Source organism: Aulonocara sp. 'chitande type north' Nkhata Bay, linkage group LG17 (assembly GCF_057382095.1).
Source record: "Aulonocara sp. 'chitande type north' Nkhata Bay isolate Kocher_YH1m ecotype deep benthic linkage group LG17, A_spYH_male_GT1.1, whole genome shotgun sequence".
Lineage (NCBI taxonomy): Eukaryota > Metazoa > Chordata > Actinopteri > Cichliformes > Cichlidae > Aulonocara > Aulonocara sp. 'chitande type north' Nkhata Bay.
Window position 1 is genome coordinate 41,001,064 of NC_141360.1, and position 13,241 is coordinate 41,014,304.

General features: G+C 43.8%; 1 protein-coding gene across 2 annotated transcripts in view; it reads left to right on the forward strand.

The window, feature by feature from the left end:
- The window catches only part of ano8b (anoctamin 8b), a 42,375-nt gene that overhangs the window by 4,055 nt on the left and 25,079 nt on the right, over positions 1–13,241 (forward strand). The window lies entirely within an intron of this gene.

Below are 13,241 nucleotides of genomic sequence, written 5' to 3' on the forward strand. Positions count from 1 at the left end.
ACATTAAGCAGTCACCCGTGCACTCTTTGCCAGAGCGCCGCTCTCTCTGTATCTCCGGCTCTCTCGCCTCTTCAGCGAGTTGAATGCCTCAGCTTTGCCTCAGACAGATTTAGTCAGGTTGAGTGTCACACAGGCTGCTTTAAATACAGCAGTGTGAGGGGAAAGCATCCCACTGAACTTCCTAAAAGAAGAGCTGCTTTTCACAGCAGTGGCAGACGAGCCTCTGCTTTTGTGCCCTCCCACGGCTTCGTAATGAAAGGGCTGATGAATGTCGTGCAGTATGATATAATGACACATGTGTTGTGCCTAATGACTCTGAACTTAATGTCTCTCTTGCATCTGCCTCCTCGCCTGTGTCCCCCGATATTCATCGCACGCTCCGCAGAGATGTATTTCCTGTTCCTCCCTCTCTCCTCGCCTTCTGGTGTAAGCGCTGAGCTGCACATTAGCTGCATTAGCAGTCAAGGAAAAATGCCTCTGTGTGGGGTGACCTTGCTGCTGTAGCTTTATCAGCCTTTCCCCGACACGTCACACGCACAGCTGACTGATCGCTTTGGCGACTATAAAATGAAACGGCCCGCTCTTTAGACGAGCAGCTTGCCTTCAAATTGTGAAGTCAAGCTGCCGACCAGATGATATTAAACACTGCAGTTAATGCTGCAATGATTTTCTGTCGATGGTGACAGCGGTGGTGTGTTTGTGGGGACAGTGGATCTTTGTGTGTGCCAGAAAAATGTCAGACTACAAAGCATCCCTGTGAGTTCCAACAAAGGGAGCTTCCCCAGATTGTTAAAGGAGCTGAGCTGAGCACAGGTCTTAAATTTGGCATCAGGAGATGAACCGAGTTATCCATGCTGACTGTTCACTGAACAGATCTGTTTTCTCAATTTATTCTGATCATGCAAACCTGCGGTGTCCAACTCCAGGCCTCGAGGGCCGGTGTCCTGCAGGTTTTAGGGTCAACGCACCTGAATCAGATGATTAGTTCATCACCAGGCCTCTGGAGAACTTCAGGACACTTTGAGGAGGTCATTTAGGTAAAGATCAAGGACACGTCTAAACCCTGCAGCACACCGGCCCTCGAGGCCTGGAGTTGGACACCCCTGATGTAAACAATATACAGAAAGTCATTTAGCAAAAAAACTATACAAGATAAAGCAAAATACCCTCTAACTATCCTCAGTTTACATATCCAAAAGCATTGGGAAGAAGTGCACACTTATTTAATTCCATCCTCGTCCATAATCTGTCAGCAATAGACATATTTCTAATAACACTGACTATTAAACTGCTTAAAATACAAATTATTATCATATTATTTAATTTTAACAACTCATAACTCCACACATTAAAGCCAATGACCTCCAGTTGTGGAGCATTCACTGTAAAATCTGAATAAGAACGAAGCAGCAACTTACTGAACCGAGACATTTACTTTTCCTCTTCTGTGGATTTCCTCTTTTTGAAGTGCTTTATGTTTGGACATTGTTTTAACTCCACACTCAAACTGTTCCACACACAGAAACACAAAAACGTTCCCTGATAGCTGCACGTTCACAGCTAAAGTCGGAAAAACGACTTAAAAGCACCTTAAATGATAAGTTGCTATAACTCTTTAGTGCACTGGCCTGATGACGCAGCCGCCTTTGCTCTGATTCTGCACTGCATGAAAGGAACAGCATCATTATTGGACCTTCGTGACAGGATGAGTTTATGATGGACCTGAGAAAACAGATTGTTTCTGTTTCTTTTTTCTAACGCAGGCTTTCGGAGGTGTCCTTTAAATATGTGTGCTGGTTTTACTGGCCCAGCCCCCTGTAGGTCATACTGGGACCAGCCCATGAGCTAAAGTCAGTAATATGAACTGAAACATGAACTAAAGAAAATCTAAAACAAACTGAGAGCGATCTGCTGTGATGAACGTGGTCAGTGTAGCCCCGCCCTTGGTCAGTGTGGCCCCGCCCTTGGCCAGTGTGGCCCCGCCCTTGGTCAGTGTAGCCCCGCCCTTGGCCAGTGTGGCCCCGCCCCCACCTTCTTGTTACCTGCTTGTTGGTTGCTTTTTCTAAACTGCAGAGATGCTCCAGAACACACAAACTTGTGTTATCAGGCTTCCTGCTGCGTAGGTGTTTGTGTGTATCCAGCAACATTAGATGATATGTTTTAGGAAGTTACAGATAATTTCCCAGAGCTGCGATAAACCGTCTGTCTTGCCAGCAGTGATTCACTTGCCCTACATTCTCAAGTTTTTAATGGCTTAATCATATCCTCCATAATGCCTCTTTGCTTCTAGCCAATCGACTTCGAAAAACTCCATTCATGGCCTCTGGAAGTTTACACTCCTCCATTTATAGCCATGAAGATTATCGTTCCTGCACGCAGAAAATGATAATGCACACTCCAGAGCTTAATGCGCGTGAGGCGCGCAGAGCTGCTGGTGTTGCCCGTCCGCCTGTTTGTGTGGAAGCAGTGACACAATGCAGAAACCTTATCAGCGGGTTTAGGCTCCACTCTGTGATCAAAGCACGGTCCTGTGCAGGCTGATAGCTCGTTCCTGAAAGGAAAAAACAGAAATACTGAGAGGAGTTGGGTCAGCGCACCCTTTATCCTGTGTGACTGCACTGACTAGGCCTGGATTTGATTCCCTTCTTTTTTCATCAGTTGCTAAGCAAAGCCAGGAGAAATCCAGTGACCATGGTGAAGAATGCTGTTTCCTGTCGCAGTCGTAGGAAACCGCTCTACATTAGCTGCTCCGCAGTGTCCACAAAGACCAAAGGTTCGTCAGAGCGTCGTGTACGACTCACCAGGGAGGGATGCTCTTTCTCCTGAAGCTCATAACCGGACATATCCGTGTCAGTGTTAGCACGGAGACAGTTTTAAAGCACAGTAACGTTGGTTCTTGTCCTATTTATCACTCACGGTTCTCAGTAAATACCCTCCTGTGACTCGTTTTGTTTCAGCCACTAAGTTTGATTTTTTTGTGGGTAGCGAGGTGCAATCAGTCCTCGCGCTCGTGTCCTTCACCCCTCTGAAGCAGCCTGAATGCAGACAGCGTCTGTCTGACGCACTGTCAGAAATGTTACAGCTCCCTGTGATTGCTTGTCTGGTTTTTCTTCGAGGTGCTTGTCACCCTGGTTGTCTGACGCGGCTCCGTGTGCATGTATATGATTTGGTTTCGTGTAAGGGAGACACGGAGCTAGTTTAGTGCAAATGAGGATCAGAATCAGGGTTTGTTGTTCCAAACTGAAGCAGCTGCATGTGTGAGTGTAAAAAACAATGTTTTTTTGCTTTGATATGAGCACAAAGCTCAGAGCTGTAGATGACAGATTACAGCGTCGCTCTGGGCTTTTCTTTGAATGTCCTCTTAAAATGCTCCACTTTTGTTCTTGGCAGAGAACTGCTGCTCATTGGATAGTTCGTCTTTCTCCTCCATTGTGGCGGAGTCACCAGGTTGGACTTTGGCAGGCCGTCTTGGTCATGTTTACATCCCTGAATGTCCCAAATTCCTGCAACGTGACTCGCTCATTAGATATTTGATGATATGAGCCTTTGAACAGATGTACCTAACAAACTGGCTGGTGATTCCAACCAGCAATGAAACCATTATATGTCTTTTAAGCCTCCATACGCTCACAGCTGTATTCTTCAACAGGATGGAAATATTCTTTATTTATGTGTTACTGTTTGTTTCCTGCGATACAAGTTGATATATTTGAAGTCTTTAAAGGTTTCTGACCTCCACCCGTGTTTGAAACGATGTTCTGTGAGATGTGATGAAGCTCGGCCGTGTAGCGTGAGTCTGTACAGCCTGATGGGCTTGTGGGGTTGAAGAGTGTGTAACGAGGTCATTTTCATTCCTCGTTCTTTGTTTGCGTCCTTTGTTCCTTATCTGAAAAACGTGAGTCAGATCTTGGCCGGGGCCTTTAATGTGAACTTGAATGTGGTGAAAGTCCACAGCTGAACAGGAACACACAGTTCCAGGTGTGATGCAGCAGAGGTTTCTTCCTCCTCCGTTTTCTTCTTTCTCCTTGCTTATCTTTACTCTTGAGTCTACATCATCACGATATATATATATAAAAGGACACAAACTCAGCGTGTCCTCTGCGGCTACGCGCCCTTTGTCTTCCTGGTAGCTTTTACTCCAGCTCGTTCGATGTGGAAAAGCGCGCTGAGGGACAGGATCTGCATTGCCACTGCTATAACACCCGTATGTGGCTGTGAGAGAGGGTGATCTCCCGTTTCCACGTTTCTCCTGATCACTGTTTATTCAGGCAAAGCAGCTGAGCGCCTAACGTTTGCTTTAAGGTCTTTGAGTGCGACTGTGTGGCCTCCTTCTAACAGAAGAGGATTCGCCAGCTCAAAGATGCTGCGACTTTGAATTAGGCCTCACGCCGACCATTTCCATGAGTTCAGCTACATCTGTTTAAACTGTGTTAGCTTCTTGTAGCGTGCACGGTGGCGTAACCGACCATCCCAACATCTCTCTCTCTCTGCGCGCGCTGCCAGGCTAAATGAATTATGATGATTTGCTGCATTTCCTCCTTTTGAAAAAGCTGAAGAAATCAAAGCTGACTAAGTCATTAATGATATCCTCATGGGAGGAATGGTGTCGTTATGTCCAATAATCACTGGTTCCTCCGGGGTATTGATCCGACTCGGAGCCTCCTTTCCGGCTTTCCTGTCCAGGAATAGAGTATGGTACCATCGTACAGACAGAGCTCCATCAGACTGACTGACTGTAGTACCTTTTCTCCAAATTATTTAATTATCCTCCCCTTATGCTTTCTGACATGAATAAAAGCGCCCAGTTTGCCCAGTGTTTACTGGGATCTCTCACTGCACCACAGTATCTGATTATCAAATGATTAATAGTGTTTTCTGATCTCCCAGGATGCTGGTAGGAGCTGGATCCTCTGAGTCATTGCAAATACGACGTCAGAGGATCTGACAACAATTCAATCAACCTTCCCAAATAGCTCGGTCCAACCGCAGTCCCACTGAAACGACTGCTAAACTCTAAGCTTAGTAAAGTCAGTCCCTTTCACGATAACAGAGCTTGTGTACTTTGGACACTAATGCACTAAAAGCTTTTTAAAAATGCATGAGTCTGTTTTCTCTCCGTGCCTCAGCTGTTCAGTTGTCCACACTCTGCACGATCTCTGAATAAAAGGTCGTGTTGTTGATTCTCCGTGAAACTAGGGCTGCTCGATTATGGCAAAAATGATAATCACGATTATTTTCACTGAAATTGAGATCACGATTATTTGACGATATTTATTTAACCCTTTAAGACCTACTATAGAACCAAGTCCACCAGAGCTTATATATATATTTTTTTTTTACATGCTGTAGTGCCATTTGTGGGAGCATTTCAAGTTGCTATACATCAATACAACTGTTATAGCCCATATTTTAATAATATGTATGCATTAAGTGCATAGTAATTACATAAATTGCAAAAAAGTGCAATAAACTACAAAAAAAATTGAAAATCGCTTTTGTTTTGTTTACATACATTTCTACTTGGAGAAATTTAAGAGGTTTATCCCTCAAAACTTTAAATACAATAAAGTTGCAAAAAATAGTTTCCCACCACAGGAAATTTATTTTGAGTGTCTTCATAGTTTTATTTTGGAGATACAGCAATTTTTATATACTGCAGGAAAAACAAAAAACAATCCTATGATGCAAATTTGCAAAGAAAACAGCAGGTGCATCATTTCACTGTGGGAAGTGTTACGAACAGCTGATAGGATCGGCAAAGCGTGTTTCTGGAATATTATGTTTTTGTTCCTGCAAGCGCTTTTTATGCAATTTTTGCAAAGCTTTATGTGGAACGAAACCGTGACCGAGGACAAGCTGATGGCATCAGATGTAAGTACAACTCCTCCGGTTTCATATGCAAAACAAATTATTGTGCTAGCTTACACGGTTCAGGTTCTACAGGGATTTAAAAATAGTTACGCAAAACGGAGCGTGCTGCTCTGACCGGCTTTAAAGGGTTAACAATGACTTTAAAAAAATAATATAAAATAGTGTGCAACACCACTGAAGTTTTTTTTTTTTTTTTAACTCTTTTCAACCAATGGCAGTCACTCTCCAAATAACTTCTGCTTAGCTTTCCAAGCTTCCCTCGGGTCCTCTTAATCAGCGGTCTCCAACCTTTTTTGCGCCACGGACTGGTTTATGCCCGACAATATTTTCACGGACCGGCCTTTAAGGTGTCGCGGATAAATGAGGGAGGGGCTAATAATCGGCTCAGTCATTTTTAATGATCGTTGAAAGCCCAGATCGTAATCGTGATTAAAATTCGATTAATTGAGCAGCCCTACGTGAAACCATCACCAGCAGGACTTTGTCCAGATTTCACTTTGCACCTCATTTAGATAAGCTGATGGCTTTTACTAGAGGTGCAACGATACACAAAATTCACGGTTTGGTTCGGTTCTTTGGTGTCACGGTTCGATATTTTTTCGATACAAAAAAATATTCATGCCTTTTTAATTTGTCATTTATTAAAATTGTAAATATATATTTTAACTCAAAAGTACAGTTTTTAAATTTAATGTTGCTGAAACCACAAAGTAATAAAAAAAAATCTGATTGAGGAATCACTCATCTTTGGAAAAGAGAGTTTATTACAGAGAAATGGCTCTTTCAAAATAAAAGCTCTACTATACGCTTCTTCTGGGCTATATTCTCAGCAGCACATTAAACATATCAGGTCCCCATAAGGAGAATCCTGTGCTAACGGCTGTCTAAATGACTCGGGTAAAGTTTGTAGCATGCTGCTTGTTGTTTTTGTCTGCTTCCACTTGTCTTTGCACTAGGATGATGTCGGAGTAAATGTGCAGTCATACTCGTTGTGTTCCCACTAGCGCTGTCAGCGTTAATTTGAAATGACGTTAACGCCACAACACGGCAAATCTCCGTTAACGAGCTACCGCGGATCGCCCCGTGCGTGGGGCTGGACGGTGTCAACAAGCTAACTGCGCTAACGCGCTAGTTCCCAACAATGTAATTGAGCATTGCGTGGCACATCCGACATGATGTTTTATTTTTGTCCATGACGCGCTTACCTTCAGGGTCATACTTCACCTGAAGACCAAAATAGTTCCAAAGGCCAGATCTGAATGAGGGTGGGGGAGGTTCAATTTGCCATGTTGCAACGAGCTTAGCTTCTGTCTTGCTAGCTTGCGCTGCGCTCAGTGGATCTGCGCTCGACAGTGCAGCCTAGGCGAAGTAGTCGAACGCAGATCCACTGAGCGCTCAACACAGACAGCATCGTCAGAAGAAAAGTTGATAAAATTAATAAAAAAATGTTGTATTGTTCGATACATATGCGTACCGAACCGAAAGCACTGTATCCAACGGTTGCACCCCTAGCTTTTACACACCAAGAACTCGTATCCGTGACATTTGTGACGTGTCCAAACGAAGCGAATCGATGTGTTTTCTCAAATAACATCTCTGAATATTTTTCTTCCACGTCAAGCTCTTCGCCAGAAACTAACAACGTTGTCAGTTCTTAGCAAGTTTATTGTTTATTTTGTGATCAAATGTAGCCAGAACTACATCTAATCTGTCACTGAAGTGAAAACGTTGCTGCTCAGAAAGGCCCGCTTGCCCGCGTTGCCTTTTTGCCCCCCAGAAAAGCCTTCCTCCACACTGGCAGTTGTCCACTGCTCAACAAGGAGGTTTGTTTGCTTCACAAAGGCTGCTATTCAGTCCACTATATTCATCATCACCACTCAGTTATTCATGATTCGTAATCCTTGCTTGACAATGTTCAGTTCATGCAGTTAGATAACCAGTCTGTGGTTGTCTGAAGGCGTGCTCTGCACCGACTGGGCACAAGAGGGATTCTGTTTATGATTATTACCTGATGAATGCACACAGCCCCTAGTTTTATATTGTAAACAACAGCCGAGGCCCTGCTTCTCTGCTTTTTCGCTGCGGTTGCTCATTTAAATTAACCAGCTAACCTGAAATGAACCAGCGATCAGCCCACTTGGCAGAAGAAAGAGAGTTGGAAATAAAGGCGTCACATTTAGAGAGACTAGGTTTGAAGTGCAGGGAAAAAAGTGATGTAAAGGGTAGAAAGACGCTGGGATGGGAGACGCCATGCTTTGATTATTCTGCCATGTGAGCGGTGGGGCTCTTTTCTTGCCTCGTCCTCTTGGCTCTCAGCCACAGGCGGCTCCAGTGTCATAAGCAATCATTGTCATTTTGAAGCCAAGGATGAGTCTCTGTTATCCTCCCTGCGTCTGTTAATGAGGAAACCAGAGTTCTGACATCCACGGGCATTCGCGTCTTTATCCCATTTGTCACAAACGTGTAACAAACACAGAAATCATAATCCGAGCGACGTCATAGATACGTGCTTTTATCTCAGGACAGCTCTCTGCACTTCTGTCTCTGTTGGAACCAATTTGTCACGAGTTTCAACAACATTTTATGGAAATTGCTTTCAATAAAACAACAGTATTGCAAATAAACACTGAGGGTTTTTTTCCTGAATATTCTCACGTTAAATATTTCATACTTGTAGTTTTGAATTAGATGTCCTAATAACTGTAATTCAGCATTAAATATGAATGTCCTTGGTGTCAGTGAAACACAGTCATTCTAATTTTAATCCAGCATCAGGAGACTGTGTCACTGGGTCAAGATAACATTAGATATTTTATTTATCCCATATTTGGAAAATGCTTTGGTGCAAAAACACGCTGCTAACACTAGCACGTTATCACTGTCACTATGAGTAGAAACGAATGAAGCTGCCTTGCCACAGTCAGTAGCTCTGCTCTCTGTTTGATGTGTCTGTGGCTGGAATTGAACCAACAACCTTTTACTTGCACAGGTGTTGGAGATACATAAACTGGCTGATATATTGCTATCAGCATTAAGAACCGATGGGAGAGACACCATTCAACTATGTTATGAGCATTGATGTTGCGAGGTTTATCCACCAGAGGGCGCTCTACAGACCCCCGATGGCAACAACCAGGGACCGTTTAAAATATAGTGATAATTTAGCTAAGCACCATGTTTTAACAGGTATGCTGATATTAATTAAAAAAACCTCTTTACTCTTTACTTAATGACGACATGTTAAGATGTGGGAATTTCAAAGTATGAATCTTAGCTGTTGTAATTATTGTGTCTTAATGCAGCGGTCTCCAACCTTTTTTGCGCCACGGACCGGTTTATGCCCGACAATATTTTCATGGACCGGCCTTTAACGTGTCGCGGATAAATACAACAAAATAAAACTAGTACCGGTACCGAAAAAAAGAACATTTATTCATAACACACGTGAAAAGACCCAGGAAAACCGAGTTAACAATAAAAACGATAACAAAATAACGCTGAAAACCGATAAAAACCCTGAAAACCAGACATTTCACAGCTGAGCCTCAACTCTTGCGGCCCGGTACCAAACGACTCACGGACCGGCACCGGCCTACCGCTGTCTTAATGGGTCTTTTTCCTTCTGGTTGTAGTGCAACCAGCAGGAAAATGTCCAGGCTACGTAAAAGTTAAGAGGGGGTTGTACTGACGAATGTCTGTGGGTGGGAGTTTCATACCACGGCTCCACCCGTGGTTACTACTGCGCAGATCCTGGCTTCAAATTCAAGAAGGCGTCTCCCAGATCCGGGATATTTTAGCTTCATTTATACAAAATGGGAGGAGGTGGAGCCGCGTCATCCATGTTCTTTACAGTCATTGGCAACAACCAGCAGAGCGTAAAGGAATTAATCCACGACTTGTTTGAATTAAAACAGATTTAGTTTTAAACTGCATTGTTGTGCTAGCTAGGGACGGACTCACAAATAGCTACACGTAAAACAATGTCAGAAAAATCTGTTTGTGGGCGGAGCTCAGGGGGCCACGTTCAAGTCTGACCTGGAGCCCGTTAGCTTTCACTGCTCCTCTATCCAAGGAAGCCGAAAATGTAAAAAAACGTCTTAAAAAGAAAGAGATGTGTCTGAAAGAAAAAAATCTATCAGCTGATTTTAAATGATTAAATATGGGTGCTGAAAATGCTACATCAGCTCTAACTGTGAGCATGGTAGGACTTATCCCAAAGTAACATCCTGTGGTAACGGCTGTAAAAAGACGATGGCTCGTTGTCATTGGGCCTGGCTGTTTGACACCTTAGCTGGTGCGTTTGTGTGTTTTAAATAAAACGGCGTGATCTTCCTCGCGTACCTTCAGTGATGAAGAAGGTTTAGGGTGAGGGTAATTTCGAAGGCAAGCTCTCTCGTAGTATTGGCTCCTGGAGTAGAGCACACTGCCTGTGTGAAGGCATCAGCCCTAAGAGCTCTGTGTACACAATGATGACAAATATCTCTTGAGACGACTGAGAGAGGAGGCAGGAGAGCTGAAGGAGAGAAACGGATAAAACGGAAGCATGGCGGGAAGGAGGGATTGATAGATTCTGCCTTGAGGGGCTGGAAAGAGAAGATTTAGATGGAGGAAAAGAGACGGTGGTGCCAAAAAGATATGAAGAGGAGAGAGAGCAGACTGAGGGGAAAGAAAGTGAGAGACTGCAGGAAGGCTGTGCTGCTTTGGGATGAGGGCCTTTCATATCCTTTAAACACATCTGTGTATGCAGCTGCCAGAAGGACGTGGTGTACGAGAGTCGATGTCGGTGTCTGTACGTGTACCTTGCGGTACAGAGAGGTGGCCGCTGCCACAGCGATGGAGTGAGTCAGTGTTTGGGAGCAGGAGGAAGCAGGACGGATCTGGTTTCTATCCCTTTCCTCGAGACGCGCAGGATCATTTTGTGCTCGGGCGAAATGATCGAATGTTTTATTTATTCCAAACGTCTCGGCGCCACGATTTGATTTGACGACTCGGTGTAAAAATGCTGTCAGTCTTTGTGTTGGGGTTACAGATCAGCTCTGGGTCCTCTGTGGCTGTTTGTGGACTCGTCTACACAGGATGGCAACAAGTCAGGAACATAAATGAAACTGTTGGGTGTTTGAACCCGATTAGGCTCGCTGTCCCACTTACTGATGTAATCGTTGTAACAGGGTCATTTGCACACTAGATGTGACAGTACAAGTATTTTCTGCCTGTTTTATATTTTGCCGTCCTTCCTCTGTCTGCTGGGAGCTGTGTCTGTCTCTCTGCCTTTATTACTTTATGTCTGTCTCAGGCTCTTTGTTGAATAGACGAAAACATCCAGTCTTCAGAAGCTCAATGCAGACTTTCATTAAGCTGATTTTACAGATTTCATCACCTGCAGCGAATCACCAAACCTGCTGTTTTCTCAGGATGTGATTTTTGAGGAAAATAATTCAGATTCACGGTGACAGAATCTCTCATGTGTAAAATCTTTGATAAAGACTACATAATATTGTTACAGATAGTTTATTATGATGATGAAGGCTGATTGTGTGTGCTTTCTTTTGATGCTTTCTGTTTAAATGAAACCTGTTTATAAGTCGACGCTTCACCGAACTTCCTCCTGTGTGAAGCACAGAAGCTATTACTGCTAACCATAAATGTGTTCCTGGTTGTTACTTAAAGCGACACATTTTATTTCTGTTCGGGACGTCTGTGACCATATTTTCAGGAATGTGGTTTGAAGCGATGAGCTGAAAGTTCGTGAAGAGAAATGTGCGGTCATCAAATGTCCTGTGGTTCATCATAGGACCTGAAAGCTGCAGTAAAAGTTTAATGAGATTTCTAAGGATGCTCATTAAGGACCTCTGTAGTTCTGCCACTCAAAGCTTTGCACCACAAGGTAAAAGCATCTTCGTTTAGGTTCATATTCCCACATTAATCAGCTTTATCAGTCGTAGGCTCCCAGCAGCTCTGGATGTTGGGGTCACATGACACCGTGTGCATATTGGTCAAGAGTTGTCTGCCATATTGGAAATTATACAACCTCCAGTTGCTAGGTAAAGATGTGTCGGTTGGGTGTGGTTCCTGGAGGTTGCGCCGGTTGCACAGAAGGTGCTGCAACAATAATCTGTGATTTCTTTAGTTTGGAGCCAATTTTCCGTGTCTCTCTGTAAATACTCATGAAATATCCCAGCAGTAGTGAAACTTGGAAACGTGCATTTTTAGAGTAACTGTTTGTAAAGTCCGGCTCTTCCATTCAAACCGATGCAGCAAAACAGTCACTGGGAGGTTTTGGCCAACTGGTTGGGGAAGGCAGGTGGTTGCCAGGGGTTACTGTAGGCCTCTGTGACGAGCCTCACCAAACATTTTCACTACAACTGCCATCAACTTCCAGCAACCGCTGGCCAGCGCTTGGGGACTCATTCAGTCATTTTTCACTCATGATCAGAAATTGCCAGCCGAGCCGTCTGCAGGCTGTGTGGGCCCTTATTCACTTATTCGTTGTCACTTGTTTATTTGACATTGAAATGAGGTTTTCAAGGACTTCAAACTGAAATCTGCTTATTCAGACAGTTTAATGAGGCTTATTTTTCCATAGCACGTTCATTTGATCTTTTTCCTGAATGCACATCTTTTGGCAGAGAACAAAAAAACCTCATGTCTAACCGGACTGAGTGAGAAACGAAAGAACATTAATTATTTGTGCACAAACTCAATAACACATAAAAACATATTATTATCAGTTTGCTGGCTTATGGAGTTTGAAGGCTTAACTTGTGCTGTGACCATGTTTGGTACCTGATGGAGTCACTGTTGCCGGCTTCATTTCTCAGGCGCGCAGGTTGCTGCTTGCTTTCAGTCCCAGCTTTTATCCCATTTGGAAGAAATAAGTTCATAAAACTTTAAAAACAAACGTGCTTTTACCTGGCAAAGCAAAATCTTTAAAGGAGGCTCAAGGTTACATAAATGGCAATCAGTTATCAAACTGCTCACAGAGAAGACACATCAGGTCTGTGACCTTCATTTAAAAGCTTTGCTTGACTTTCATGACTGAATTACACCCCATTAATCTCACACTTTATATCTCATGTTCACACACACACACACACACACACACACACACACACACACACACACACACACACACACACACACGTCCCAGAGAAACACTTCAGCGAGCGTCTCAGATCACAGAACGACGCCCTGCTTGTTATGTCTGCCTGGCTGCTGTCTGATAAGCCCCACAGCAGCCGCCTGACTCTGAAGGCCGTGAGTGATGCAGGATTCATCTGTACGACTGCGAGTCCTGGACCAGCCGAGTCCACACTGACCTGGTTTCTGTTACGAGGCCAAAGGGGCTTTCAAGCTCAGACTCACCGACCAAA